The sequence below is a fragment of the Petaurus breviceps genome, unplaced genomic scaffold (assembly GCF_028583685.1).
Source record: "Petaurus breviceps papuanus isolate PSGF00001 unplaced genomic scaffold, PetGlider_PUasm1.0 90535, whole genome shotgun sequence".
NCBI lineage: Eukaryota > Metazoa > Chordata > Mammalia > Diprotodontia > Petauridae > Petaurus > Petaurus breviceps.
In genome coordinates, this window is record NW_027187270.1 from 2600747 (window position 1) to 2607377 (window position 6631).

The window sequence follows — 6631 nt, forward strand, 5'->3', positions numbered from 1 at the left end:
TGCAAGAAGAGCCAGGTTTTCATCTAATAGAATCTAAGCAGCCATTAACAAGGCAGTTGCATAATAAAGATTTTTCCCCCTTTTCTTCTTGGAAATGTTTGGACAAGCTCCCACCAAGGGCTTTTTGTCAGAAGGGAGGAGAAATGCTTTGAGACAGATGGGAATCCCAGCAGCAGCCCCCTAACCAAGAGTGAAGCTGGAAGCCTCCCACCTGGATCTCTAATCTCACCAGCCCTATCACACACTATGCCTCCAGCTCCCACTATTCAGGTTACTCTTCTATGGGGCCCTAAAGGCTCCTTATGCCACTTCTCAAGTACAATTACATGGGCATCAGAAGCCAAGAAAAAGGCACTGAGGAAATGGAACTGCCAAGTCATTTCACCCTCTCTGGGCCTCAGTTTCCCTCCCTGCAAAATGAGGCTGTGGACAGACAATGTTTTCACATCTGTTTCCAGCTCAAGAGCTTTGTTTCAACAAGATGGGCTTTGAGGGAGATGATTCAGCTGAAGGAGCCCCAGATTTGGGGTCAGCATCTCTATTCAAATCATCGTCCCTGCCACTCACTGACCTTGGCAAATTCTCTTTATCTGGGAAATACCTTAGAAAGTCTCTTCTTGCTCTAAATTCTGAACCTATGAAGGAAGCTGCTATGGGAATGGGGCATGAGGGAGGGCACTGGGGTGTGAGGGCCCCAAAAGAAGGGGATGGAGGAGGGTTCCAGACACATTTCCCATTTTGGCAAGTGCAGGCCCAGGTTTCTGCACTGAAGTGTTTGGCCTCCAAGGGCCTACCCACTTGCCAGAGCCTGTAGGACACACATCAGAGAGAAGTAGGCCCAATCTTCAAATCCCAAATTGTATTTCCTGGTTTCTCAAGATAAACAAGGGTGCTCAGAGGGCATGCCTAGGGCAGCTCTCTAACTGGTCACCTGCTTCCCATCTCTGGCCCTTCCAGACCATCCTGTAGGAATGAATGAACTCATCTTCATCAAGGTTACTTTCCCTATGCCACCTTCTTGCTCAGTATTAATCTTCAGTGATCCTCAGTGCCCATTAAATAGCTGGCCCCAATGTCCATTAGCAGCCTTACTTACAGTTCAGTATAGTCTCCTTAATCACTAACCCCCAAACACTCCCTGGGAATTGCCACCGCCAAGTCTAGGTACATACTAGTCCCCTCATCTGGAATGCCCTCACCACCACTCCTGGCCTTCCTCCCTCCTGTCACGGGTTCTACCATCTGGCCAAACCACTGTACTTGTTATTGTCAGGACACACACAGTATCCCGTCTCATACCTCATACCTCATACCTCCATGCCTGATCTCCTCCTTTCCTGGTTTCTCTCTCTGTGTCATGGTTGTTCCCCCTGCTCCACCCTCTACACACACACACACACACACACACACATACACACATACACATGTTTATGCTTTTATGCATTTTATGTTTACTTTGTCCACATTTTGTGTAAATTCCTTTGTGGAATGAAAGTGCCTCGAGGGCAGGGACTGTTTCATTTCTTTGTCTTTACAATCCCAGCACAGTATGAGGCACACAGTAGGCATTTAATAAATACTCATGGAATCTAATTAAATCTGAATCCTACCCATCCTTCCCAGTCAAACAGAAGACCCAGTACATCTGCAAAGCCTTCCATTTGGCCTTGGAAGTTCTGTTTGTCCTCATGCCAGTCTTCAACAGTTAGGAGCCCCCTGAGGGCAGAGACAATGAACCACATTTCTCTCTTATCCCCTCCATAGAAGTTCTTGATAAGTGGTTATTGATTGATGGATTAGAAGATGTCTGTCACTCCTAGATTCAGGGTCCAAAGAGCCCCTAGAGCCCATACCAATGGAATCATAGGTCCCTTAAAGTATTTAACTAAGCATATCTATCACAGGAGCACAGATTGGCTGATGGAAGGGAGCTTAAAGGCTATCTCGGTTAGTCCCTCATTTTACAGTGCACAAAGCAAAAACCCAGAGATGGGGAGCAATTCACTGAGGGCCACCAGCTAGGAAGTAGCAGGGCTGGGATTCATGCCCCAGGAGCACCTGAGATCTAGAGAGTTGGAGGTACTCAATGGTATGGCAGTCCCCAAGGTGGAACTTGGCCAGTTGGAGCTCCTACCCCACATGCTGGAGCCCAGAACCCCTCAATACATTGCTTCCCAATAAAGGCTAGAATTCTATTGTGCCTTCTTTGCCCACACCCCCTGCCTCCTCTCCTTCCATCTACTTCCCTTCCTCAGTTAGCCAGATTGTCAAGAGGGGTTGAAAGAAGGCTGTTGAAATTCACAAGCTGAAAGAGAATACAGATTACTCTGAGCCCTGCATCACAGACCTGTTCATGTGTGAGACCCTGAGAGCCACAGTTTCCTAGGAAGGAAGAGAAACAATTCAGCCCTTTCAAACACTAGCTCTGGGACCCTGGGCAAGTCCTTTCAGCTCCTCCTCTGTCAGGTAAGGATGGTAATCACGTCTACCCCCAGGGTTGTTGTGGGGTTCAAATAAGCTTATATGTGTAGAACATTTTGCAAATCTTAAAATGTTATATAAATGTCAGCTATTGTTGGTGGTGGTGGTGGCATTATTATTATTCAGCTGTGATGACTGTATTTTCTATTAAACCTGAGCTCTTGGAGGTCACTCTCTTTCTATACTCCCTCTGCCACTGCTTCTCTTTCTCTCTCCCGCCCACTCTCCTTCTCCCTCACCCACTCTGTCACTAGGCAAACCAGGCATATTGTCTGCCTTACCATTCGGAACCATTTTTCCTCCTGATGAGTATGCCTGCGTGTGAGAGTGAAATATATGGATAGATGGATAAAAAGATAGATAGATAGAGAGAGAGAGAGAGAGAGAGAGAGACAGACAGACAGACAGACAGATAGATAGATAGACAGATATACAGACAGACATATAGACAGACAGACAGACAGACAGATAGATAGATAGATAGATGAGAGACAGACAGTCAGACAGATAGATAGAGAGACAGACAGACAGACAGACAGACAGATAGATAGACAGATAGATAGATAGATAGATAGATAGACAGATAGACATACAGACAGACAAACAGACAGACAGATAGATAGATAGATAGATAGATGAGAGACAGACAGTCAGACAGAGAGATAGACAGACAGACAGACAGACATAGACAGACAGACAGACAGATAGATAGACAGATAGACATACAGACAGACATATAGACAGACAGACAGACAGAGAGAGAGATAGACAGACAGACAGACAGACAGACAGACAGACAGATAGATAGATAGATAGACAGATAGACATACAGACAGACATATAGACAGACAGAGAGAGACAGACAGACAGACAGACAGACAGATAGATAGATAGATAGATAGATAGACATACAGACAGACATATAGACAGACAGACAGATAGATAGATAAACAGATAGGCAGACAGGATGGACGGATAGATAAGCAGACAGAAAAACAGATAGGTGGATAGATAAATAGAGAGGATAGATACATGGATGGATGGATGGATGGATGGATAGAAAGACAGGCAGATAGATGCAAAACATATCTACACATATAAATATGTGAAAAAGAGATATACCTATGCATATATATATAAAATATATATTATATACACATTTGTGTGGAAAATCTGCAGTATACACATACATATATCTAGGAAATGCATGTACACACATATGTGAATGCTATGGATAGAAATACAAACCCATATATGTATATTTATAGCATCTCTTATTCAATCAAATAGCCTTTCCTCAGTCCCCCTCCTTCCTGCCCATCCTGCAGTACTCAACCCGACACCATGGGCCACTCCCTCCTCCTACATGCTCTCTCTTCCCTGGGCTTTAATGACACTCACTCTGCTGGCTCTTTTCCTATTTATCTGGCCAAGCCTTCTTCAGCCTCCTTTGCAGAATCACCAGCTAGGTCCCACCCCCTGTAGACCAGTGTAGCCCAAGGCTCTGTCTTGAGCCCTTTTCTCCTTTTTTAGTTATTTTTTTAAATCTTATTATTTTTATTAATCTGTCCCTTTTCCTTCCTCCCCACACCCCAGCACTGAGCAAAATAAAGAACTAAACCCTCATTACAAACATGGATGGCCCAGGCACACAAATCACCACATTGCCTATGTTCCACAATATATGCCTCTCTCTGCATCTGAAGTCTACCACGTCTCTGGCAGGAGGTGAGCAGTGTGTTTTCTCTACATTCCTTTGGACTGATGGCTTTTCATGGCATCGATCAGAGCTGGAGAGTCTTTCCAAGTTGTTTTTCTCAATAATATTGTTGTCATTGTATAAATAATTCCTCTAGTTCTGCTCACTTTGCTCTGCATCAGATCAAAGAGGTCTTCCCAGTTTCTTCTGAGATTGGCCATTTCATCATTTCTTATGGAATAATAATATTCCATTACATTCGTATACCACAATTTATTCAGCCATTCCCCAAGAGGATAGCTCCTCAGTTTCCAGTTTTCTGTTGTGCATCTGGGTCCTTTTCCTCTTTCTTTGATCTCCTAGGGCTAGAGGTCTAATAGTGGTGTTGCTGGGTCAATGGGTAGGCACCATTTAGAGACTTTTGCTGAGCTTCTTTCTTTCTCTATTTTCTCTCTTACACCCGGTAATATCATTAGCTTTCATGCGTTCAAGTCTCATCTCTATGCAGATGACTCCCAGATCTACATAATCAGATCTCATCTCTCCGCGACATCTCCAGCTGCCTGCTGGACATCTCCACCAGTACGGCCCACAGACATCTGGAAATCATGTCCAAACTGCCTAAATCCACCCCTCCTTCTGATTCCCTGTTTCTGCCCAATATGCCACCATGTTCCCAGTCAGCCAGCCTCACAACCTGAGTCACCCTGTACTGCTCATTCCCCCCCCCATATCCAATCAGTTGTCAAGTCTTGTTGATTTCACCTTCATAGCATCTATCCCTCTCTCTTCACTCACCCCACAACCACTCTAAGTTACACTCTCATCACCTCTCATCTGGACTTTTTTTTCATCTGGACTTTTGAAATATCCTCCTAAGAAGTCTCCAGAATCCAGTCTTTTCCCTTTTCAATCCATTCTCCACATTCTGTCAAATTGGCTGCATGACCTTGGGCAAGTCCATTAAACTCTGTATCCCCAGGTGTCAATTTGCCCCTCACCAATAGTTCCCTAAACCAAGAATGTCACAAGTGGAGATTCCCCCTCCCCCCCCAAAAAATATATGATGTAATGGAAAGAGTGTTAGATTTGAATTCAAAAAAGGACCTGGATTCAACTTTTACCTCTACCACTTGTCCTCACTGTATGACCATGGACAGTTCACTTAACCTCTCAGGGTCTTGGTTTTCTCATCTGTAGAATGTGGGCTTGGGACTGGCCTCTCAAGTTCTTTCCAACTCTCTGAACCTATGTTAAATATACATAGTTCACTACATGTTGATATATACACATATATACATACACACAAACACACACACACATACACACAGAGCTCACATTGTTACCACTGTGCCATTAGATTTAGAGGCCTAGGTTTGAATCATGGTTTTTATCACTTACTAACTGTGTGACCTTGGGCAAGTCACTTAACCTTTGTCAGTCTCATTTTCCTCTTCTATAAAATGAGGGAGTTGGCAAGATAGCCTCTAAGATTCTTTCCAGTTCTAGTTTTATGCATCTATTTCAAGGACCATGTCTTCATCAATGAGCCTATGTTCTTTACCAATGCTGATCACCACCCCTGTGTGACTTCACATTAACCTTTCAGAATCACTGCAGTCAAAAATTTCATCATCCATTGACTAGGCCACTATGGCATCTCATAAAACTTCACTAGCCTGGACCTAAGTGAGAGGGACTGTGTCCTGATGCCCTTCCGATTTGGTAGGGCCAACCTACCAAGACAGAAACACACACATGAAAATACAAATGGGAGAAGCAACAAGTGAGATTATTTTTGTCAGCAATCTGATTTTGCCTAGAATGTGCCCATTGTACTACAGACACTCAGAACTGTCTCAATATGCAGTACTGATTTCTATAATAGGAAGTTAGCAATATTTTCCTTTGTGTTTCTGAAATAAGATATTTGCAAAATATCTATAAAGTATATACATATACATATAATTATATATTTGGGTCCCTACATATAAAAAGGTTTTGAAAAATAAAGCATTTCAAGAACATGTGTATGTATATATAATATAGATATAGCAGACACATATATGTACATGATCTCTGGGTGTGTGTCTGTGTATGTAGGGTCATATAGAGTACTTAAGTGTTTGAACCATCTGTGTGATCCTGGCCAAGTCCCTTAATTTCTATGAGCTTTAGGCATCTCTCTCAGATTTAGCAGATAAGTGATAAACATTCTGCCTTCTGTCAATGGAGTGAATTGTCCTACCCATCAAATACAATATTCCTGACAAACATGCACATACACACACACACATTCCTGTATTCCTGAATCCATCCATCCATCCAGGCAGGCAGGAAGACAGAGTGGGGTAGCAAAAAGAACACTGGCTAACCCTGGCTCTGCAATTTACCAGCTGTATGACCGTAGGTGTATGAAGGCCAATTCCTTCCTCTTCTAAAGACTGGGGA